Source organism: Leptodactylus fuscus, chromosome 2 (assembly GCF_031893055.1).
Source record: "Leptodactylus fuscus isolate aLepFus1 chromosome 2, aLepFus1.hap2, whole genome shotgun sequence".
Classification (NCBI taxonomy): domain Eukaryota; kingdom Metazoa; phylum Chordata; class Amphibia; order Anura; family Leptodactylidae; genus Leptodactylus; species Leptodactylus fuscus.
The window spans coordinates 182,854,849-182,881,690 of record NC_134266.1 but is presented as its reverse complement, the minus strand read 5'-3'; the positions used below and the strand labels follow the sequence as shown (position 1 = coordinate 182,881,690).

Genomic DNA, 26,842 nt, shown 5'->3' with positions numbered 1-26,842 from the left:
TTCATTGTGTTTGATGGCAGGACACATTTCCTCTTAGTACTATTAATAAAGCTTCTTTGTATTCCATTGTTGTGTCTAACTAAAGGGAATTCCTGATTCACATTGTCGCAAGATCTTTCCAAAAACGTTCTGTGACATTTGCCCTAAAGCAAGCTGCATATTTTTGTTTATTGCCAAAAATGTAGACTTGTTACGTATTGCCATTTAAAACCCTATTCCACCCATTCCTCTATTCACATATTAAGTGCTTTAGCCGTTTAGCAGCCTTTCCTCTTTAAGCTTCACATCCTTTAGAACTTATGACTCGCCTAATGATATTACTGTTCCCCACAGATGTCATTCCTTGATCTTTTTTTATCATGACTTTGGAAAAAATGAACCAAATAGTCTGTATCTAGTACTCTGCCAGCTTTGAAAGTGTAACTCCCATTTTATTTAGTTTTTTGCAATAGTGTTTGCGGGGGTAGGGGGGTGAACATTTTTGTAATTAACCTCTCAAACTTTCTGCTAATAGAAAACAGGCTGTTAAGTTCTCATTAGCAATGCTGTAACTAAGCATCGCCAGGGAGACTCAGTGCCTGCATCTGTACTCAATGCAGCGTATAGAGCTGAAGCATTTACCAAAGGAGGGGATGGTCACTTCAAATGGCTGTATCTCTGGTTCTATAACATTCTGCACATAAAATTCTAATTCTCGAATATGGTTTTAACTACTAATAGTATTTCAATCTATAGGTGTGTTCTGCAACATTACACATCAGCATTACCTTGAGTATAATTGAAACCAAAAAGATTCTGTGCCTCATCTGTTAGGGGTAGCAACCATCAAGTGTATTGTGTCAGCAGCCTCAAAAAGAGACGTTTAAATACTTTTGAAAAATATTATCAATATATCATCTTTCAGAAAAAAAAGTACAAAAGGGAAGAACAACTATCTTCTTTAACCTAATAAGGAATCATACATGTTTGAGGTCAGAATGTTTTTAATGTTTTTTTTTAAATATTTCTCAAATGTATTTTACATTTGAACTGCCCCTTGACAATACTAAAAAGAAAAACTACATGTAAATATAATAGTATAATTTCCACTACACTCATCTGGAGGCCTCGCTCACAATGAAATATGCTGTCCCAGTTTTGAACTTTTGATATTATAGTTACCAGACTCAGCATATGGAACTAGTTTACTGCTTTACTTCTGTAATTATGATTCTTAAATTAATCCCCAACCTTTCCCCAAAGGAAAAGATTATTAGAAGTTCATTCATATAATTCTCATCATTTTCTCTATCTTGTAGTACCCACTACAGTCAACATTGACCATTGCTGGTTACCTTCCGAACAAAATAAGTATCAGCTGTTGTGAAGTGCTCAAACTAAGGGGTCGTTCACATTTAGAAATTTGACGCTGATTTGGGGTCGGATTCTACCCCCAAATCAGCAGCAGATTTCGCCGAGACAAAGAATGCATCCTGCTCGATCTTGCCGTGCAGTCTGTAGCTTGAAACTCCCTTCTCATTAGGCCCATTCCTCTGGGTCTAAACAGCAGCAAAAAGCCACAACTGAATGCAGATTCCCTGCAGTTCCTCCTCATTTTCTGCCATGTGTAAACGACCCCTAAGGCTAACCCTAAATTCATATAATCTAGTTTCACCCATGAAAATTGGTTGATGTATTGGGTGGATTTACCTATCTGAACAGCATGCTCGGAGAGGGACGTCTAGCATAATAGTTATCTATGATGCTGGGGGTCCCTGCCTCCCTGTGACATAATTTCCCGTATTGTTTATAGTATGAAACAGCATGTTGTTGGGGTCAGGGACTCCTAGCATCATAGATAACTATTATACAAGAAGTCCCTCTGCCAGCATGATGTTCAGATAGGTTAATGCACGGACCAAGTTATACCAGTGTGAATTCATGGTAAGGATCCAGTTTCAAAGCCAGGAGTGTGTTGAGTGGAAGGGAGAAGTATAAGCGTTTCATTTATATTTCCCATTTTATTTTATTTTTTGTTTCAGCAAAGTCTGCAACAAAATAGTAGCTATTCCACAACTTGGGTCCTCAGCCTTTGGATATGTTCACACTACCATTATTACAGTTTGCTGCTGTCATCCTATGACAGATGACAGCAATGAACTGTAATAATGGTAGTGTGAACATATCCAAAGGCTGAGGACCTACAATAGGAGACAAACGCACACAGACAGAAATGGCTCCATCTTGTCTCTTCACACTAACTACAATGTACAAAATATGATGGCCACTTTAACAGAAGAAAAGTAAAAAACATGCTAGAAAAAACTTCAGTTTTTTACATGTGGGTGAATGAAGACAGAAACCCAACAGAGGGTGTTCTGTTTAAATCTGTCTGTAAGGCTAAGACCACATGTTGTGGAAACGCAGCTTTTTTTATTGTGGATTTTGCTTCGTTTTTTTGTTACAAAGCCTAGATTGGCTACAAAAGGAATGTGAAATATATAGGAAGTTCTTATACTTCTACCTTCTGCTCAATTCACTCCTGGGTTTGGGTCAAAAAACCACATCAAAATCTGCATAAAAAGCTGTGTTTCGACAACATGGGGCTTTAGCCTTAATGTCCGTTGCTCTCACACATTGATGAATGAAAGCAACAGACATTCAATAATGATAATGTTAACCCACCCATAAGTAGTAAGTTCCAGAGATGAGAATGAAAATTGCCATAAGGATATCCATAAAACAAAAGCAGAAATCTTTGACTATTGAAATAAGACTCCTAGCATTGACGTGTAGACAGATCCTGTAGGCATTCTGTGCACTGACATATGGTGCCTTAGTGAGGGGCACCATATCCTCCCCTAGAAATAATACTACTAAATGAAGATAAATCTTCTTAATAAGGCATGCAATGGTGAATGTGGCCGATTGTTTTTTTTTTTTTTTTTTGGATAGGCCTGTGAGAAATAAAACCTCTGTATGTTTCCATGTAAAATCAGAAACACATGAATGTAAAGTATGGCCCCAAAACAAGTTATAGGCTTCGTAATATCATGAGTTTGTAATACAGCATTGTACACGAAGCCTAAGACACGGTATTACTTTTATTTTTACAATACTGTATGTTTTACTATCTGGAGAGACAAACCTAAACTAATGCTTTATTTCACTAAATCATTGGCAGAAGAGATTTATTATTTAATGTAAATATATATATATATATATATATATATTTACATTACTAGAAATCATGCTGTCTTTTCTTTATATTATAAAAAATGTACACATTGTAAGAGTATTATAATACTATAAACTGCACTTCAGTTATAAACACGACTTGGCTGATATTCCAAAAAAAAAAGTGCCTGAAATGAAATACTCGTGCGAACTACTGCTCCGTGCCAGAGCGGCTCTTGGAAATATAATGCAATTAACTTATTTGACAGATTTCAATAACATCTGTATTAAATTTTCAGTCAGTTTCATGGAAACACATTAGTCAGTGTTCTTTCACCCAAATAGCCATTTCTTGCATGTTTTCTCTAATGCACCTTTTTCATATAAACCCTATGGGCAGGGAGCATTTGTTTCCTTCTCATGATATTTAGTAAAGCAATGTTATATATCTATTTTATTGTGTATATAAGTTAGCCTAATTCAGGTGGTGTCCTGTGTGGAAATATAAGACAATATTTTCACAGGGGTCCCAATAAGGGGTCTCAAGTAATCTGAAGAAAGGCATATGCTCTGGTAGGAATTATAGCTGGTCTATTGCATCTGGAAATCTTTTCAGATGTCTAGGTAGCATGTGCTGTTAGCCCCCAGCAACCAAGCAACCGCATCACAACATTAAAATAACTTACAGGAACTTAGCTTTAAAGTGAGGATGATTCAGAAAATAAGACAGAGACCAGTTTGCGATCACAGCAGTCACTTTACAGCCTGCCATAGCATGACAAATGTACTGTAACAGCTGCTTTGTTACAGCAGTAAATACATTGACAATGCATTATTGTGTCATATTTCAGAAAATTTTCAGTGGAAAGTTCAGAGTTGAACAAACTTAAATTTGCTTTCTCAAGACAAAAACCTTTGCTCATATGCACTAATAGATAATATGGACCTCATAAAGTGAGAACCCCAGATCTGGACCTTACTCTACACAAAACTGTTCAGGCAGACCCAGCACATCCATGTATTACATGAATGAACATTCATTATGAAGGCCACCCAGTCATGTTACATCACCTTTTCGTAGATTTCCCTTCACTCAGAGCTAGCAGGTGACAAAGGAGAGAAGCTGAATCTGCGACAATCAGATAGTTATACTATATGAAGCGGTAGTAGGCAGTGGCGTAACTAGGAATGGCGGGGACCCGTGGCGAACTTTTGACATCCCCCCCCACACCGATGCCAAAGACCTTGACTGACCCTCTCCTACGTATTCCTGCGCGCTCTATTATTCCCCATAGTGGCCCTTGCACGCAGTATTATCCCCCATAGTGGCCCCCGCACACAGTATTATGTCCCTTAGTGGCCCCTGCACACACTATTATGTCCCTCAGTGGCCCCTCCACACAGTATTATCCCCCATAGTGGCCCCTCCACACAGTATTATCCCCCATAGTGACCCCTCCACACAGTATTATCTTCCATAGTGGCCCCTGCACACAGTATTATCCCCCAAAGTGGTCCCTCAGCACAGTTTTACCTCCCATAGTGGCCCCTCCACACAATATTATCCCCAATAGTGGCCCCTCCACACAGTATTATCCCCCATAGTGGCCCCTGCACACAGTATTGTACCCCATAGTGGCCCCTGCACACAGTATTATGTCCCACTGTGGACACCCATAAACAATTATTATACACTGGGGTCTTTTCAACCCCCAGAGTATAATAATCGGAAACCTCTGTTACTCACCTATCTCCTAGCAACTACGCTGTCGGCCTGACGTCAGATGTCAAATGACCCAGGACGCAGGCCGGGGTCATGAGACGTCAGACGACTAGGCCGAAGCCTGCCCGGATCATGGAGAGGTAAGTAATAGTGTTTTTTTATGTTTCTTACCTTTCCCGGGTCGCCGATCATTATACTCGGGGGTCAGAAAAGACCCCCGAGTATAATGATAGCAGCGTTAGCGGCTGTCACTGGGCCCCTAATGTCCCGGGCCCTGTGGCAGCTGCCTCTGCTGCTACAGTGGTATTACGCCACTGGTAGTAGGACATTTTTGTTAAAGGAACATTCAGGTGAAACTCTGTTATGCCCAGTAGTGGCTTATGGCACAAGGATCTTTAGCTCAAATCCCTATCAGGCTCTACACAAGGAGTAATATTATGTATATGAGTATCCTACAGTATTCTTCTAACAAGTTTAAAAGCTTATATTTTCAGGTTATAAAATTTTCCAGTAAATGAAACCAAATATTTTAACAGCATATAGAATAAGGTCTTTAAAACAGATAGTCTTATCGATGGCAATAATTACCCTCACCTTATTTTGTAATATTTCTTATTTTATTATTACATTTCCTAAATGTAGAATATATATTATGTTTGCGTACATCAAAATCATACACTGAAGTGATAAAAGTGATGACACAGGCACAAAAAGCAGTGCCCATGCCATCAGCTGCAGGGGAATGGAGGGCCCGTTATGGGACATAATACTGAGTGAAGGGGCCACTATGGTACATTATATTGTGTGCAAGGGTCACTATGTGACAGTATACTGTGTGCAGGGGCTGCTATGTGGCATTGTACCATCTGGAGGCCACTTTGGTTCATTATAGTGTGTGTAAATGGGGCTAGGAAAGGGGGCATTATGCTGGGGGAAGGGGGCCCCAAGTCAAACGTTTGCTATGGGACCCAGTCTTTGCTAGCTATGCCCCTGGTAGGGAGGCGGTTAGTCTGTCAGCTAAAATCATCAAAAACTGTATATGTAATTGGTTGTATATTATGTCAATATGCACAAAGATGTTTATATACTGTCATCTGCTCAAATAAAATGCATTAAAAGGATGTTTGTGAATTTTTATTAAGCTACACTGATCTAACAGTCCTTGCAGAAATGCAAACATGACTTATCACCTAGCATTGCATCACATGGGTGGAGTAATCTGTTGTGACTAGGATGTCAATAGACGGAAGGCTAATCTTATTTCTTATGTCATTAGTCATCTCATTAGATTTACAGAATAACAAAATTTACTTATCCAATCTCACTTGAGACCAAGTTTTATTTAATCACAATCTTTAAGCAGCTGACATAGAGCATGTGACAATAAAATAAATGTCACATGACAGATGAAATAAAATCATACTTGAAGCCTTCCTGGGAATGAATTATTACGACTCCCGGAAAGTACAATACAAATTGTGCCCCCACATTACATTCCAACTTTGAACAACTGTTTATTTCTCTATACTGAGAGCTTCCTTTGTGCTTTTATACAAATAAAATGGAGGTTTGTTTGTACTGCTAAGGATATTGTTTGAGGGAAAGCCACTTCCAAACTGCAGGCCAGAACTCGCCTCTTGCATTACATCAAACATAATCCATTTTCTATTGTTTTCTTAAATTCAGCACACTTTCACATAAGGACATGGAATAAACTCTTGCCAGGATAGGGGTACTGGAATATCATATATTAAGTGAAATGTTGTAACTTGTCTGCTAGAGATCTGAGGAGTCTTAACTATAAAGGTGCATTGTTTATACTGGATATATAAATTTATATAGATTCCAGTATTACTCCTGAGACTGACGTAATCATAAGGGTGAAATTCAAGGGGTAACAGGCCAAGTAAATATCTGCAAGCATATGCTCGCTGCTCATGTTACAGGGGATTGCTAAGACCCCAACCTACATGGGCACATTATCATACTCTTGTTACAAAAAAAGTAAAGTCTTGTTATCATTTTATGGTAGTACAGTGATCTAAGTCATCCGGGACAGGCTTTATTTTGTATTTTGTATAGTAAATCTATATCCTCTATGATTCATTAAAATATCCCCAAGTATGCTAAATAGAATGAAATAGTAATGATTTAGCATGCTTCTATTTATAGATAGATATCAAATAATTTTTCATTCAATGCCTATGAATAGGGATAAAGTATATTAGTGGGCAATAGACGCGTCGTGGTTTTTCACGCTTCAATTATACCTATGGCATTTCCATAGGTATAATTTACATGCTGTGATTTCCAAAACCATCATATTTTTAGAAATCGCAGCAAGTCAATTATACTTATAGAGACGCCTATGGTTTTCCTATAGGTATAATTGAAGCAAAAAGCCCCAAACTCTGCAGACTTTCTGTGAAAAGCGCTGTGTGAAAAATCGTGATGCCTTTCCGCTGTGGTTTTTCCAACAGTGCTTTTGTCTATACGTGCGGCCTTAACCCTAGACTCAGATTTCTGTATCACACAGGAGTGTAGTGAATGTTCCTCATGTTACTTTTTTTTTCTAAATAAATTCATAAAGTTGTGGTGTATAATTTCTTAAAGGAGTTGTTCACGACATTGGACATATCTAGGGAATTCTATACAACAATAAAATAAGCAATACTTACTGGACCTCCATCACTTACAGCTCTGTTCCTTTCCACCACTATAGCAATGCCATTATCTTCTTGGCTGCAGTAGTGATGTGCCCATATACTGCAAGTTTCAACTTAAGTCAGCTATTGTCTATAGCAGTATATGGCACATGACTGCTGAGATTAGTGATTGGCCACTGCATTGACATGTTGCATATGAGCAAGCAAACACCAGCGTGGCGGACAGGAATGCAGCTCTAGAGGCAGTAGTTGGGAAAACCAGAAAGTATTGTTTATGTTTTTTGTTGTGTAACAAACCCTAGCACCGGCCAAGTTATTAAATAATTTACAGTTTTATTTATATAAAACTCCAAATCCCCAGACACAAATTTTAAACATAAAACGTGGCTGTCTGCCTTTAACAATGAAGGGCGCCTTAGAGTTGAGACTAGGGTCACACTTGCTCCAGTGGACCAGAACGACGAAGAGCCCATGCACTAAAACAGTGGCTACCCGGTTATACTAAAACCGAAGTACAGGACTTTTCTCTCCAACGATTTTTGGTGGATTCTGTGGCAGACTCTCCGACACGGATGTGAACCTAGCCTTAACTGGTTATTACTAAGCTAAATAATAACATAGCAGTGAACATCCGCGCTTTCTTTAGTGGTGGCAAAAAGTTCGCCCTTCAAAGGTATCAACTACTGAAGACTGTCAATTGTCATCTTTTATATCTTCTGAAATATCTCCGACACAAAGATACATTTTCATGACAATGCTCTGTGTGATAAATTGCATGGGCTCCAGACTAATACAGTACATAATAGCAAACTATCAGTAAGATTTATGCAACTGCTGCTGGTGGATTTAGCTTACAGAGCATTGTCAGTACTGGACGCAATTGTATCACTTCTCGGCTGAGAGCAGGACTAGCTACGTATTGGATTTTCATCCTCTGACTGTCAAAAATAGTGTCCTCATTTGCTGTCACCAAACTTATATATTGAAAATGGTGAGGATCTGACACATGAAATAAATCAGAAAGTTGTAGAACTTTCTAGATGTACAGTGAAAAAATGTTATTAATCCTTTAAAAAAAAAAAAAAAAAAAAAAAAACCCTTTTAAATACCACCGGTTGCTTGGCCAAGATTACATGGGGGTGTTGTTCCTGAATTCTTCTTACGCAAGTAAGTCCTGAGGGAAAAACTGCTGGAAAAAATAACTTAAAACGCTATTACTTCTAAAATGTATTTGTCATTAATAAAGTTGTATGTCAAACGGGAACATAGCAACTACTGAGAAATATTTATTTCCCTACTAATTCTCATTAGATCAGTTTATTGAACATACTGCTCTTGTGATAAATGTTTCCTCATGATATTTTATTACTTTCTGCCACTTCACTGTATTAGAATCATAAATTTTCAGCTTCCTGCTTACCAAGTTTTCAGAAGACAATGATCTTAGACCATTGCCAAATTATAAGCTACAGGTAGCCATTGGGAACGTGCAGTGAACAATGATGAATATATACTATATTCACAACATGTAACAAGTGAATAGTGATAACTTGTTGGCATTGAGTAAAACTAAAATAAATCTAAGTCATGTAAAGAAAGGCATGTTTTCTTATGGCATGCCTTATGTTTGGGGGACACTAAGGGGCATTTTTTGTGGATGAGTGCACTAAGGAGGTATTATACTGTGTGACACTATGGTAGTAGGAGGGCATTATTCTGCACGGGAGCCATTCAGGGAGTATTATATGGGGGTCGGGGGCACAAAGTGGCATTATGTTGTATGAGGGCCACTAAGGGGACATTATACAGTGTTGTACAAAGGTATAGTAAGCACTTTTACTGCTTGGAGGCACAAGGGACAAGGTGGGACCAAAGGTGAACTGGATAATGTTAGGGACATGGTTGTAGTAACTTGAACTGTCCCCTTTACAACATCCTGTGCCCAGGACCATCAAATGTATTTTACCTCAGTTTTTTTGTATCTGATAATGCATAGCACATGGCTAAAAGAAAGGACATATGTTGTACAAAACTCATGTAAAATGTGTTTAACAAGGCGGTAAAATAAAGAAAACAACTCAGGGAATAAAATGAATCATGTGAATTAGTCGGCTTTCGTGGGAGGTTTTTCTCCCACATTAAAGACACAGCACTCATGCTTCTTGGCCTACAGAAGCTGCATGCCTTTGATAGGAAACAAACTCCAGACACTCTAGTTTACAAGTCTGTTTCTTTAAAAGCATCATTAACTAATGACATCCTTCCATGTAAACTCATTTGTTGTGACAACTGTATTGTAAATCAATTATTTTCAGCTAGTTTCTTTAAGGATGACAGGCAAACCAGGTTCTAACTAAAAATATTAAAGATGTTACAGCAACACTACTGGGCCAGGTCACAAAAGACATTCTCAAATGAATAGCTGTAGCAGTACTTTTATACTTCACTACCTATACATGAGGGATTAGATTCCCTTACAAGTTACAAGAGAAGGGGGGGAATGGTTAGTGTTACACCTCCATACAAATAAGGCTTCTATAAAGATGGTACTTCCATGGTTCAAGGTGGTGTCTAAGATCTTATTTTAAAAAAAAAAAAAAGCGCTGGAAAACCCTATTAAATAATGAAATGACCTATACTTGAAATGGTCAGTCATTGTTTGACCATGATCAGTGACCATGACCAGTGATTTCTGAAGTGGTCACATGTATGACAATAGGGATATCATCACTTCCAGACAACCAGGATTGTAAACTACAGTCATCAGACCAGTGGATATACTTTATAACTAGGTCCATACAAACTAGATAGCTGTTGGCTGAACCCTCATTCAGTTAATAACTATTTTCTTGACACCCCCTCCTCCCAAACACATAGAACTCTCCCATAGGCTAAGGCCCCACGTTGCAGAAAAGCAGCTTTTTTTGTTGCACATTTTGCTGCATTTTTTGAGCCAAAGCCAGGAGTGGGTTGAACAGAAAGGAGAAGTATAAGAGCTTCCCTTATATTTTCCATTCTTTTGTAGTCAGTTCTAGGTTTGGCTCTAAAAACCGCAGAAAATCTACACCAAAAAAGCAACTTTTCCTGCAATGTGGGGCCTCAGCCTTTTCGTTACATACACAGTCAGGGAAAAAATGGGACAGCCCCATACACATGTACAGTGCCCAGAAAGGAACATAGTGTGATAATGGTGGGAGTAACACATGGCAACTCTCATAAGTCTACTCTGACTTGATCACAGTCTTGTCATGGAAGCAGCTATGTGTTTTACCACCAAGCTTTCTACAGGCCTGGGACGATGCTGTGATAGATGAGTGGTGTACTTATGGTGAAGATGGTGGTTATAGGTTCCTGGGGCATACTCTTGTGGTGGTATCCTAACTGATGTGTGATGTTGGGATTGGAGTGCCCTTGACGTTAAAATAGTTGTGCTGTTATGGACACGTATTGCCTATCCACAGGACAGGAGATAAGTATCCCATCACTGGGGATCCTAAATACCAATTTATCAGAAGGATCAGGGTGACCCAGCAATTAGACACTTATCCCCTGTCATGTCGCTAGGGAATAAGTTGTCTTAATGGCACAATCCATTTAAAATCAAGAGCACCCCACACCTAACATCACACTCCAGTCAGAACACTTATCAATAAGTGCACAATCCCTTTAACCACAGTATTAAGACATATTTAGGTGGACACAGACATGTGATCCACTATGTTTTTTGTGTCTGACAAAAAAATGGACATGAATGCATCCTTGTTTTTCAACACTGAGTCTATATAAGCGGATGGCCATCTGCTTGCAATATGGTAATAGATAATACTCATCTTGCTTGTGGACATACCTTTTAGTCACATGTGAAAGGCCTGTATTCTTTTTCTCAAAATATGACACTGTCAGTACTGTATATCACAGTATATGACAGCTTTTCGCTGGAATTCTAATTAAAACAAATATTTGTAAATAGATATGGACACATTTTATTTTTAGAATTACTTTTGATAGCAGAAGTAAGCCTTTTTTTCCATTTTCTACAAAATGTTTTTCAAAAGATAGATGCATAAAATAAATTCTGTCTATATGCAACAGATCTAAAAAAAAAAAAAAAAAAAAAAAGAATTTTTTTAAATGAACGTTGTTTATTATTTTTGCTGACTATAACAGAAAAAAAGACCCTGTTACACAAATAAACTTCATCTGGCACATCTAAATCATAAACCACAGTCCAATTTTCCATTTCTGAATCCAGATAATTTGTCTATTTTGAAAACTTTTTGATTTAGCAAAATATATGCTGTAGTATTTTAGAACATGTGAAAATCATATTCCCAAATTGAGATGTCAGTAAACTCAGTTGTTTGGAAATTCTAGCAGGGGGATTTTTCAAGAAAAGCTTTTGATTTGCATGGTCTTGATAATCCCTGCCTCACCTGAAGATGCACCTTAGGGCGGGTTCACACCTGCGCCCGCTCTCCACTTTCAGGTTTCCGTCTTCTGCCCGAGAAACTGGACAGGAGACGTTTCACCGCGGAGACCAGAAGATGCTCACGGATGCTACGGCCGCCCACGGGCAGACACTGACTGCAAGGTTTCCGTCTCCTGTCGGCAGAAGATGGAACCCACAGACCGGGCGCAGATGTGAACCTGCCCTCACTTCTATAAGTATATTTTAACAGGACGGTGTGCCTCGACTGAAATTTATGCAAGCTTATGGCTGGTGTAGATTTTACGCTTTGTTTACTTAAAGTAGTATTCCCATGTACATAATCATATCTATATTTGTAAATAATTAAAAGTTAAACATTTTTCCAAATATAAGTAGTTAAAAATTCTGCAGAATTTTAAAGTTTTTCTCTATCTTAAAGGGCACTGTTGAAAGTCTGTTGTCATATTCAGTTGCCAATAGATACGACCACAAATGCAGGAACTTTCTATGCTCTGGTATTTGTCAGAAACCCAGCCATGATTGTCTTACTGTAGCTGGGGATCAGACAGGGACACTACATGTATCAGAAGATATCTTAGCCACAATAAGAAAATCATGGCTGATTTTCTGACCTTAGAAATCATGGTCGCATCCACTGGCAACTGATCAAGACAAGAACTTGTAACTTCAAGGTATTTTGAGAAAATATTTAAAATTCTGAAAAATGTTTAATTACTTATATTTGTAAAAATGTTTAACTTTTAATTATCTACAAATTTAAAAATGCTTATGTTTGTGGGAATACCCCTTTAAGTAAACTGGCGTAAATGATCATATATCTGATGAGGCCCCATTCATGCCCCATCCCTTGCCATGCCTCCATTAACCCCTTCCCGCCGATGGCATTTTTTGATTTTCGTTTTTCGTTTTTGACTCCCCTCCTTCTAAACCCCATAACTTTTTTATTTCTCCGCTCCCAGAGTCATATGAGGTCTTAATTTTTGCGGGACAATTTTTTCTTCATGATGCCACCATTAATTATTCTATATAATGTACTGGGAAGCAGGAAAAAAATTCAGAATGGGGTGGATTTGAAGAAAAAATGCATTTCTGCGACTTTCTTACGGGCTTTGGTTTTACGGCGTTCACTGTGCAGCCAAAATGACATGTCCCCTATATTCTGTGTTTCGGTACGGTTCCAGGGATACCAAATTTATATGGTTTTATTTACATTTTGACCCCTAAAAAAAATTCCAAAACGGTGTTAAAATTTTTTTATTCTAAAAGTCGCCATATTCCGACTGCCGTAACTTTTTTATACATAGGTGTACGGGGATGCATAGGGCGTCTTTTTTTGCGGGGCCGGGTGTAATATTTAGTTCTACCATTTTCGGGAAATGTTATTGCTTTGATCACTTTTTATTCAAATTTTTATCAGAATTAAAACAGTGAAAAAACGGCGGTTTGGCACTTTTGACTATTTTTCCTGCTACGGCGTTTACCGAACAGGAAAAATATTTTCATAGATTTGTAGAGCGGGCGATTTCGGACGCGGGGATACCTAACATGTATATGTTTCACAGTTTTTAACTACTTTTATATTTGTTCTAGGGAAAGGGGGGTGATTTGAACTTTTAATACTTTTTATATTTTTTTATATTTTTTTTTTTTTTTTTTTATTTTTTTTTTGCATTTATTAGACCCCCTAGGGGTGTTGAACCCCAGGGGGTCTGATCACTAATGCAATGCATTACAATGCTAATGCATTGCAATGCATTGCAAAAAATCATCATCTCTTTTGCAGGCTGTATACACCAGCCTGCAAAAGAGAGAATTTGCAGACCGGCTGGGAGCCTTTAACAAGGCTCCCGGCTGTCATGGCAACGGGGGGTCGGCCCTGGAGCAGCGCCGGAGGGGTTAATGACAGCAGCGCCGGAGGGGTTAATGCCTCCGATCGGTCCGGGGACCGATCGGAGGCATTAGAGCCGGTTGTCTACTGCTTAAAGCAGTAGACACCCGGCGGCTATGGCGGCCGCCCGGCTCCCAGGCGGTCGCCATAGTTACAGACCCGACATGCGCCGTACTATTACGGCGCATGTCGGGAAGGGGTTAAGGAAAGCAGCGAGAGCTCATAAAAATAGCACTATTGATGAAACTAGAATAACTTGTACAGACCTTAGACATTAGGTGGTGCAATCACAAGCTGATAATTCAATTTTTCTGTAATTAAACTTTTATTGAATAACAATACTTTACAAGGTTACTCTAAAATGCAAATTCCCTTCCATTTGTATTGACGGCAAAACATTTCTAACTTAAAATTCAGCGTGATCACATTAAGCTTGGATCTGATAGTTTCCATTAAATTTAGTATATTTCTATTTTCACATAATCCAATTTGAATTTACATGACCAACCATAATCCAGTATAAACAACTCCAAACCACCAAACATCCAACAATTTGCAATACTTGATGGTTGGTTTGAGTTTGTTTTGGCAATATTCTGTTTGTTCTCCATAGAATAGATTGGTACAAATCTGGAGCAGACAGTTCTACTATGGTCTCTCGTCCACAAAGGAGAGGCACATAATAGAAGGGCTTTATACTGACTATATAGGTTAACAATAAAAAACTTATGAAGGAAGTTAGAGATGGGAAAATATATAAAAAGTCACGACCCTTCAGTTATAAACAAATTTTCATAATTGAATAAAATGGGTGAAAATAAGAGGTTTAGTAACATGAAGGTAGAAAAGTTACTCCAGCATGCCACTTTAAAAGATAACTTTTAATTCAAAAGGTTACAAATACATGAACATGGGTCCCACACATGTATAAAAAGGAGTTTACGCGTTTCGGGACTATATGATACGTCCCTTAGTCATAGCTTAACATACCTTATTAAAGGGGTTGTCCAGTTTTATACCAATATTGTGAGGTAAAGGTTATTGTTTTTATAATGAAAGGGTATACAATTTTCCAACATTATTTCTGTGTCAAAGCCTCACACTTTTCTAGTTCTCTGCTTGCTGTCATTAATTCTGCTTATTTCCAGATAAAAGTCAGTGTGTCTATCACATCACAAACCTAGTAAACCATGAGGAATTGATAGAGAAAGTATATTGTATAATCATATAACTTTTCATCATTCATAATAACCTTTGTCTCTAAATACTGGTCTGAAACTGGACAACCTCTTAAGGATATCTGTTTCCTTCAGCACTTAAATTGCACCCTGGTGGTCGAAACTTGGAACAGTGATTCTCATCCAGGCAGCACTTTCCTGAGATGAGAAGAGCCCCTTAATGAAACAAAATTTAAAGGGGACTGTCACGGAGCAAAGGTATACACGTCTTCCTCCGGATGGTCTTTTGAATCAACACGGACGCAAGAGGTCGGGAGACAACAGCAATTTATTGTAATCCACAAAGTTAGTAGCCGGTGGCGGTCACATCAACCGTAATAACAATAAGTCCACAGAAGTCACAATCCAATGATAGCTTTGGCTCCTTGGTCCTGTAACTAAATCCTGGCTCTCTGCAGAGCTGTGCACAGGCCGGCTAACACATACTAACTGCTAGCTACAACTATATACTAAGACTGTTACACCTATATCTGTGGGTGGGAAGAGCTGAGTCACAGATCCTTCCCCCCTCACCTATACCAAGGAGAGCAGACTCCCTGTCTACTATGGACAATGCACCATCCAACATCTTCTTGGAGACACTGATCAGATTATCTCCACCCATTGTCCTCACTGGTCCTCACTAGTTAGATGTATCTGCATACAATGTGCTAACACACTAGACCCTAATCAGCCAACTACACATTGATGTATATAACAGGTTAGAGAATACATTCCACATGAAATATATATTACACATTTCCTATAGTATAGACTCTAACCATCCCGTGACAACCCCTCCCCCTCTCAAAACATGTGCATGACACAATTGGCCTACACAGGTAAATTGGGGAATGCACATCAGTCTCTATAGCTCATATGTCCTCCTGCCGGGATAACCCATCCGCGTTCTGGTGTTGGTTCCCTCGGCGGTACTGAATGGTAAAGTTGTAGGGTTGAAGGGCTGGCATCTGGCAGAAAATCCGGTCGATCCATGTTGGCGTCTCTCTGAGCTTGGCTTCGGGTCACTGCTCCCACAAAGTGGCACTGTAGATTTCCAATATCGTTGCCTAACAGAACATCGGCCGGCAGCCCGCTCATCACACCAATTGTGCATCATTTTGTTCCATAACCATAGTCGAGTTCCACGGTAGCTTTAGGAATACGTTTCCGAGTACCTCCTGCCAACTCGATAGAAAGGCCAGGGCCCTCCTCTAGGGCCTCGGGTCGAACCACTCGGGGGTCCGCTACCGTTAGGATAGCTCCCGAGTCCCGGAATCCAACAACTGTTCGGCCATCCAGTAGGACCTCCTGCAAGTGCTTCCGCTGAAGGTTTGCGGGATGTGTGGCGGAAGGCTGAATCCCATAGACCCCTGGAGGTGGAACAGATGGGTCATTCATGGAGTCATCTGGAAATGGGGCCAAACTTTCTGTCCTAGGGGTGGTTCCCAGGTAGTGAATAGGTCGGGATGCCACGGTGGCCCGTGCCCCCATGTTAACAGGGCAACTAGCTTGCAAATGTCCAGGCCGCCCGCACCCAAAACATCTGCGCTCTAGCATTCTTCCAGTAGGTCGTTGTCTAGGGACAGGGTTGTTCATAGCTGGAGGCCGATGGGCTGGGGCAGGGGTAGAGGGGGAATTGTAATCCTGAGGCCGGGCACGAAAAGTGGGTGGCTGGATGAAGGGTGTCTGGCGGACTGTGGTAGTTTTCCGCTCCTCTGCAAACAACCTCTTCCACTGCGGCTTGATGGTCAGGCCCTCATCTGCAAGGGAAGCAGCTTGCTCAACTGTGGCTGGGTTCCGTTCCAGCACCCACTCACGGATCTCAGCGGGGCACTGGGAAAAGAACTGTTCCTTAAGTATGACTTGGAGGACCTTATCGACTGTGACAGCCTCCTCTCCTTCTAGCCAGCGCTTGCATGCTTGCTTCAACTTGTGGGCGAACATGTGGAAGGAGCTTCCCCCATTGTAAGACAAAGAGCGGAACTGAACTCGGTAGGTCTCTGGAGTGACTGCATAATACTTCTGCACCGCTCTTTTAATGGCCTCATAGTCCCGCTGATCACTAGGGTCCATGGCTCTGAGAGCTTCCGCAGCCCCATCTCGTAGGTGCCCCACCAGATACCGGACCCAATCCTTCTCTGGGACTTCCATCAGGTGGCACTGGTGTTCGAAGTCCTGAAAATATCCATCAACATCCCCAGCCGCTTCATCAAAGGTCTTGAAGTGTTTATGGGAGACATATGGTGGTTCTCTCACTGTTGGGCTGGGGGTCGACGTTTGATTATAATTCCGCGTAGTTATCTCAGCCATTCGCATTTCATGCGCCATTCTTTCCTTTTCATGCGCCATTCTCTGTTCCTCCTTCTCCGTTTCCTGAGCCCTCTGTAATGCTCTACTCCTTTGCTCTGCAGTTGCTCCTAGCCCCAGCACTGCCAATTCCTCCTCATACAAAACAACCCATCTGCTCTTTTGGGTCTGTACCTGCCACTCCCGTATCTCTACTGTCTCCTGGGGGCAGCCCTCCTCATGGTCGCTTTGCAGGGTCATCTCCTCCAGTGCCTCGATCAGTTGATCTTTCGTTCTTCCCTGGTAACTCAGGTTTAGTTCCCGGGCCCTTACTTGTAGACTTGCCATAGTCCAGTTCCTGTATTCTGAGGTTGTGGCTCCATTAATCGCTGAGCTGCTGTAGTCCATCTCGCTGTCCGCTGTTGATCCCACCGCTGCCAACCAGTTGTCACGGAGCGAAGGTATACACGTCTTCCTCCGGATGGTCTTTTGAATCAACACGGACGTAAGAGGTCGGGAGACAACAGCAATTTATTGTAATCCACAAAGTTAGTAGCCGGTGGCGGTCACATCAACCGTAATAACAATAAGTCCACAGAAGTCACAATCCAATGATAGCTTTGGCTCCTTGGTCCTGTAACTAAATCCTGGCTCTCTGCAGAGCTGTGCACAGGCCGGCTAACACATACTAACTGCTAGCTACAACTATATACTAAGACTGTTACACCTATATCTGTGGGTGGGAAGAGCTGAGTCACAGATCCTTCCCCCCTCACCTATACCAAGGAGAGCAGACTCCCTGTCTACTATGGACAATGCACCATCCAACATCTTCTTGGAGACACTGATCAGATTATCTCCACCCATTGTCCTCACTGGTCCTCACTAGTTAGATGTATCTGCATACAATGTGCTAACACACTAGACCCTAATCAGCCAACTACACATTGATGTATATAACAGGTTAGAGAATACATTCCACATGAAATATATATTACACATTGCCTATAGTATAGACTCTAACCATCCCGTGACAGGGACCTTTTATAATTTCCACTCACACTGACTCTTTGCATCCTTCAAAGAGTGCCCCTCCACTGATTTTGGCGCAGTTGAAATTTTTATCTATTCTCCACCATTCCTGAGCAATAATTTCTGTTACAGGGGTTCTATCATTAGATTTTGGCCATTTGAGATAATCATATGCCTGAAGGCTATTCAGGTGCTACTAATTTATCAAAGACACACCCCCCCCCCCACCCCCCGTGCACCCTGGGCTTTCCTGCACCCCTCCCCCCTTCCCCAGCGTCATACTTTCCTCACGCCCACCTCTATTGCTTGTGCTCTAGGTCGTCGTCCTCCTCCCTGCGAGGAACCGCCTCCAGCGTCTGTATTCTTGGCGGTAGGGAATTTAAATCTTGGGCATGCGCAGTAGCATGCCCGAGTGTAAGTTTGGAGTAAGCTCAGCTCCTTGTTTTTGTGCCCAACCACCTCCAGAGCTGCTAATTTCCAGCAAAGAGTCCCGGAATCTCCCATCTTGCTGTGTTGCATAGGCGATTTTCTAAAGGTCCAGCAGAAGCAGGAAGGTCAGTGCTCCCTTAGGAGCTACTGCGCATTCCCTATTCTTGGTGGTAGGAAATTGAAATCTCGGGTATAATCATATTCAGGCATATGATTATCTCAAATGGCCAAAATCTAATGATAGAGCCCCTTTAATTTCAGCACCAAATATAATTAGGCTGTCTACTGTCAAGTGGGCTCTCTCTGTCTATTCCAGTTCCAAGACCACCCAACTGACAGTAAAGAGACTAATGATCATAGCAAACTAGCAGCACTGATACCTCAGGATCAGTGGGGACTAGAGAACAAATTACAGAGTGAATAGAGCAGCATGTATTGCAGAATCCAAAGAGTTGGAATTGTTGGAGGTGATGAAAGGTTCTCTTTAAACACATGCAACATTCCTTACATGCTTTACATCTGCATAACTTTCTATAACCATTTTATCATTTATACAAATGCGGAATTCTTTATACTTAAAGTATTTAACAGTATATTTATTAAAATGTGATCATTGCACACTCTACTGTAACAAATAATGGCTTTCTGAATGCACCTACAATGGAATCTTTCGTGAACATTTACATTTTAAAACTGCTTACAATGGAAAAACTATTTGCAAATCAACTGTTAGTTCATGGTCCAGTGGCCTGTTACATTTTACAGCTAGCACCTTAGGATGCTTTACATATATTACCTATTAATGTTTTACCATCAGTAATTAAGTGTGTACCGTTCCTAATATTTTGGCTTTTGCGAATACTAGGTGCAGCTAGGCTAGTTAACAGATATAGATCATACAATACAAATACATGAACACCAAAGCGTAACAACAGTATACAATATTTGCTCTTATTATTTTAGTTTCTAAAGCTTTATTCACACATGCTTATTTTGTTGCGGTTTTGTTCAATTTCTTTTGTTGCGTTTTTACTAATTGTTATTTTTGAAAGCATAATTTACATAATGTGAATAATAAAATTATTTTCAGGGATAAAACAACTTGCTGTCTATATCAACAATAGATGAGATCATTCTTTACGTATTGGAAGGATGCACTGGAAACTCCAGTATCTAATGTTTGGCAATGCTTTAGATTATGCTAGCCAAATCATGTATTAAGAATTGATGAGACCGGAACTCAGTGTACTTCCACATAGCTACTGCAGTGTCCACAACAGAAACTGTGAGAGAATAAGATTTACCTTTAAAACTAAGTACAGTTCTAAAACTAGCAACTTACTTATCTTAAATGATTTCACACCTTTGGTGATCTGAAGATGTCCATACACATGGCAGTAAAGTTGTCTGAACCTGTCAATTCCTTCATTCAGGGCCGGTGTTAGGGGGGCAGACTCAGCAATTGCCCAGGGCCCCAGTTACAAAAAAAGGCCCCTGAGATCTGCATCTGACTGGGGCCTAACCACACCAATAACAGAAAGCGGCCCAGCATCATGTGCCACATGGCCCCTTTCCAATAGATGCCTGCCCAGAGAGGTCTGTGAAAATAAACATTTTTACTCACCTTTCTTTGTCATCTGGTGATCCAGCACCATCTTCTGGCCATTTCTGGCCTGTGGCTGACGCCATGTGTTCTGGACGTCCTCGCTGAGGCCTTTTTGTGAAAACGCATTTCGAGAAGTTCGCCTGAAGCAGCTTAAGGATATGGGGAGTATATTTTACTGTGTGGGGTCACTCTGGAGTATTGTACTTGGGGCACTCTGGAAAGTATATTATAATGCGGGGGGTCACTGTGGAGCATTTTACGGATGAACCCTCTAGAGCGCATATTATACTGTGTAGGGCCACTGTGGTGCATTATACTGAGAGCCCTCTGTAGAGTATATGATATTGTGTGGGGTCACTGAGGAACATTATACTTAGGGGGCCACTGTGGAGCATATTGTACTGTGTGGGAACATTGTGGAGAGCATATTATACTGGCGGGGGGGCCTCTGGGGAGAATATTATATTGTGTGGGGCCATTGTAGAGCAATATACTGGGGGGGCCTCTGAGGATCATATTATATTATCAGAGGTCACTATGGAGCATTATAAAGGTGTGCGGCAACTGTGGATCTTTATACTGGGGGGGCAGTGTGGGGGGGCAACTATACTGTGAGATTTATTCTGCACTGTGGGGACCCTATTTTACTGTATGAGAGGCATTATGGAGGATATCATATTGTGTTAGGCTTCTTGGGAGCATATTATACTGTGTGTAGCCACTATGGAGCATATTATATTGTGTGGGGCTTCTAAGGATCATATTATACTCTATGTGGCCACTGTAGAGCATATTATACTGTGTGGGGGCCACTTTGAAGCATTATACTGGGGCAATGTGAAGCATATTATACTGTGTGGGGACTACTATTGGGAATTATATTGGGGGGCACTGTGGGATCCTTTTATACTGTGTGGACCATATTATATTGTGTGGGGCTGCTGGGGAGCATGTAATACTGTGTGAGGCCACTAAGGAGTATTATACTATGTGGAGGCTCTGAGGAGCATATTATACTATGTAGGGGGCCACTGTGGAGCATATTATACTGTGTATGAGCTACTGTGAAGCATATGCGGTGTGGGGGCTCTGGGTAGCATATTAAACATAGTGGAGCATTCTATACCATGTGGAGCCAATATGGGGACTCAGGGGAGCATTTTATACTGTGTGGGGCCCCTGTGGAGCATTATATACTATGTGGGGCCAATATGGGTTGCTCAGGGGAGCATTTTAAACTGTGTAACATTATATAGTACGGGTATTGGGGGGGGTTCAAAATTCCAGCTGGCAGCCCTGTGTGCTAATATCTTCATCATAGCTTCCTCACTATAACCTTGCACATATGTGTATTGCTCCGTGGCTGTGTCATTCCTTATACAGTTATGTGCATGATCCAGCCATAGAGTTATTGGGGCCTCCACAGTACTACAGGGGATGACTATACTGGGGACATACTCAGTAATGGCGGATAGGCAGTACATATGTAAGATGTCAGTGAAGGAGCCACGTTTGTAGGCTATTAGCAGGAAGCTCTTGGGTGGGCCCCAGAACAAGCTCCTCTGGTTGGCCCTAGGCCCTTCAGTCCAACACTATATAAGAGGGAACAATTATATATAAAGGGTGCTATTATATATAAGGGTGGGCTCCTATATATACCGTATAAGGGGGAAACTGTTAAATATAAGGGGGGCTATTATAAGGGGAAACTATTATGTATATGGGGCTATTATAAAAGGAAATTATTATTATGGTGAAATATAATTTATAGGGTGGGCTATTGTTTATAAGAGAGAAACTATTTATAAGAGACATATAAAAATGGCGACCTATTATATATGGCACCTATGGGGAAAATTTATAAGGGTGACTATTATGAAAGGGCTATTATTAATAAGGGGGAAATATTTACGAGGGAGAAGAATTATTTTTAAGGGGTAACTGTCAATGATAAGAGGGAACTATTACAGATAAGGGGACAATTATTTAAAAGGGGTAGAAACTATAATTTATAAGGCGTCTCTATAATAATTGATGATTTGATGCAAAAATCTATTAGGCAGTACAAAGGTGGTCTTATTAATTGTGTTTGCATAAGGGGGTTGGTTATTACTGATTTGAGGGCAGAAAGGTGGCATTAATAAAGGGGTCGCCACTGAAAGTGCTGCACTGCCTTCTTAATTAACTGAATATGATGGTGCAGTTGGTATATCAGCATTTGGGGTCCAGGGCCACACTTAACCGGTCTAAAACTGGCCATGAAATTGCCTTTAAAGGGGTACTCCCACGTCGCATACTCACCCGTCTTCGTTCCTCTAAAATCTTCTGCCTTCCGGCTTTGTTTCGTCATTGGTGGGCGGGGTCACATATGCAAAGCCAAGCGGCAAGATGCCGCCGGCCCTGCGTGCGCGCTCATACACCAGTCTACCCTTCACAATGCGACACCCTGTCGGGTCTGTATTAGCATTGTGAAGGGTAGACTGGTGTATGAGCTTGCACGCAGGGCCGGCGGCATCTCGCCGCTTGGCTTTGCATATGTGACCCCGGAGCGGAATAACAGCATCGCTTCTGCCGCTGCTTTCTTCATGCAGGGCAGAAGCATAGCGATGTGCCTGTGCCGGCGTCTAACAGTCCCCAGCATCCGCCTATTACAGCAGATGCCGGGGAGTTAGACGCCGGCACAGGTGAAGGCTGCCCTGCATGAAGACAGCAGCGGCAGAAGCGATGCTGTTATTCCGCTCCCCCGCCCCGGAATAGCAGCATCGCTTCTGCCGCTGCTGTCTTCATGCAGGGCAGAAGCATAGCGATGTTGCTGGCTTCACCTGTCCCCCAAAGGGTAAACTACCCCCCCTCCCCTCTGGGCTCGCTCCCGTGTACTTAGCCCCTCCCCCTGAGAGCAGGCAGACATATCACTTGACTCAGGAGCAGCTAGGTCAGGGCTGTGGCCACAAAAAAATGAATAAAGTGAGATAGTTGCCAAACAAAGAAATTTTGCTGAAGCAATGTATTTAGGAAAAGTCTTACATTCACATTAATAAGCATTATAGATAGGATCCTTGTGACGGGACAACCCCTTTAACAAGAAATATTATTTAGTATGATTACTAAAAATCTAATAGAAATGCAGATCAAATAATAAGCACAGTAAATGTTAAATTACCCAGTTTTGGATAGAAAAAAACCCATTACATACTGCCAGGAATTGCATTAAAGGGGCTCTATCAGCAAAATCATGCTGCTAGAGCTCCACATATGCGTGAATAGCCTTTAAAAAGGCTATTCAGGCACCGTAAAAGTTATATTAAACTACCAACCCCCTCCCGTTTTAAAATAAAACCCTAAAAAAGAATGTGATCTACTTACGCATCGTGCACACTGGGCGGGCATTCAGGGTGTGTCTTCATCTTCATCCACGCCTCTTCTTCCTCCGACGTCCTCCGGTCCCATCCTCCTCTGGCGCTCACGAACACTGATATAAAAAAAATGGCCTGGGCGCATGCACAGTAGCATGCGGCTTCTACTATGGCTACTGCGCAGGCGCCCAGTAGTATCAGTGTCCGCTCGCGAGCGCCGGAGGACGGGACCGGAGGACGTCGGAGGAACAAGAGGCGTGGATGAAGATGAAGACACACCCTGAATGCCCGCCCAGCGTGCACGATCCGTAAGTAGAGCACATTCTTTTTTAGGTTATTATTTTAAAACGGGGGGGTAGTTTAATATAACTTTTACGGTGCCTGAATAGCCTTTTTAAAGGCTATTCACGCATATGTGGGGCTCTAGCAGCATGATTTTGCTGACAGAGCCCCTTTAAACACAGTGTTGTCTTAGCATTTACGTAGGGAGAATGACAATGTCTGAGCCTTTATCAGCAAACTGCAATTAGCTGACCTAATAGCCCAGACCGAAAAGCCAGAGATAGCTGCTATGGGAGCAAGCAAAATCCTGAGAACTCACCACCGCTTTCCTCTAGAGAGCATTGAGTCATGTCACCCGTACTATAATAGTAAAAAACTAGATAAGGAGAGATACCAGCTGGGTACTTTGACAACAATGTGTAAACAATGGGAAGAATAATTTCACATAGTAGGCAAATTAAGCAGCGTTTATGTATTTAGGAAAACTCTCGAATTTACATAAACTAACAGTTTAGATAGGATCCTTGAGATGGGAATAACCTTTTATTTTTATTTTTTTTAATGTAGATTGTGAGTCCCATAGAGGGATCACAATGTACATTTTTTCCTATGAGTATGTCTTTTGTAGAATGGGAGGAAATCCACGGAAACACGGGGAGAACATACAAACTCCTTCCAAATGTTGTTCCTGGCAGGATTTGAAGTCAGGACTCCAGCAATGCAAGGCTGCAGCGCTAACCAGTGAGCCACCGTGTTGCCCCAGGAATACCTTTTTAAGCAGCTCAATTCATCAAGGGATCAGAGGTAGGTGAGTATGATTGTTATTTTTTTTCTTTTTAGGGCAATTGGGGGTATAATTATAGGGCATTATTATATTATAATGTCATTAGTGGACTATAAAGAGAAAGTGACATCAAAGGGATCATTAGGGGGTTTTATGAATATTTTGGAGGCATAATACAGTAGGATCATTGGTCTTTAATAAAGGGGTTTTCTAGTTCATTTTTATTGATAATCTATTATATAGTGATGGTTACGGGTGCTAAGGAGTTTAATCAACCTTAGTGTGGTTAGGGTAATCTGTGGGTCTCCTTGGTTTAATGGCCAGATGGAAGCTGCAATCTCAATACTAATGCCAGGGCTTATGGCCCCCTAAGGCTCCTGGACCCCAACCAACTGCACCCTCTGCACCACCTCAAGTTACGCCCCTGCTCTTAATATATTCACTCAACTTTGCAATTTGATAAAAATAAACTATTAACACTTCTGTTTTTGAAGACATTCTTACTTTGTAGCAGTTGTTCCACATCTGTCTAATACTTTTGCATGGCATTGTACATCTACAGGTCTAAACTACTAGTGGCCAAAAGAGCAGAAAAATGCGCCATTTTGCCACTTGAAGTGCTGAAAGAATTCAACGGCCTCATAATATGAGTCTGGTTATATTCAGTGGCGTATCTAGGAATGGTGGGGCCCCGTGGCGAACTTTTGACATGCCCCCCCCTCCCCAAGAGGTGTACTTGGGCATGCAGGCTGTATGTGAGGGTGACGTGGGTTGCAGGGTGTGTATGAGCAAGAGGTGAAATGGGGGTGCAAAAAAGTGGGGGGAATGGGGGTGCAAGCTGTGTACGAGCAAGAGGGTGATGTGGAGCGGGTAACCCCCCATTCCACCACACACTTTCTCACCCACAACCTGTACCACCCATTCCCCCTTCTTTCTCAGACACAGTCTGCGCCCCACATCACCCTCTTTACTCACACACAGCCTGCATGCCCATGTACCCCTCTTGTTCACATAGAGCCTGCACAACCATCCCTCCTCTTGCTCACATAGGGGGAAATGGGGGGATACAGACTGTGGGCAAGAGGAGGGAATGGGGAGTGCAGACTGTGAGCAAGAGGGGTACATGGGTGTGCAGGCTGAGAGTGAGAAAGGGCTGCAGATATGTTTCTGCAATGTGTGGATGGGATTAGCTAGAATCCCATCCACTTTGCAGGTACTGTAAAAAGCCAAAAATGGCCAAATCGCAGCATTTTCACAATCTAGGACCCCAGTCTTAATATAAGTTTTTCTGGAAATTCACCAAATTCATCAAACTGCGCATGATTTTTTTGATAAATTTGGTGAGTATTTAAAACTAACATTTCATTTGATGTGTAATTAGCCAAAAGAAAGCTGCAAACCTATTGGGGGTAATTCATTAAGTTCTGCACTCCAGTATTCTGATGTTAAAAAAAGTCACAAAATAAGGAATTTTGACTTTTTGAGCTCATTTGCTCTAAAATTTTGAAAGTTTTTTGCATCTTACATCACTCACTTCACTTTTGAAAAGTGAGTGGAAAAGTGGGCTTGGTTAATCTCTATAGCTGTCTGTACTCCAGATTTATCAACTGTGACTATTTAAAAAGGTGCAAAAACTATAGCAATCTCGAAATCTCACTCCTGTGAGTGGGTGGCATAAAAAGGTGACTAACATAACAGAACAGAATTGCTAGACTTGTAGATGTGCAAAATTTATCATACATTATGTGACATTAGATAAATTTGGAGGGTTGGTTAGTATCCTCCAGTGGTTTATAATTGATAATATTGATCAGTGATAAAGAATATTGCAGAATGCTGTTATTTTGTCCATTGCAAGGCAAAGAAAAACTGACAGTAAAAAAATAAAGCAAGTGTGAACAGAGCCTTTAACAAACTTTCTTAAAGGGGTTATTTATTTTTTCAAAACCGATGTCCTATTCATGTCA

At 41.2% G+C, this 26,842-nt stretch overlaps 1 protein-coding gene across 1 annotated transcript in view; it reads right to left on the bottom strand.

Annotated features, from left to right (window-relative positions):
* COL4A1 (collagen type IV alpha 1 chain) overlaps positions 1-26,842 on the bottom strand; it is a 113,748-nt gene that overhangs the window by 86,018 nt on the left and 888 nt on the right. The gene's annotated exons all lie outside the window — the stretch shown is intronic.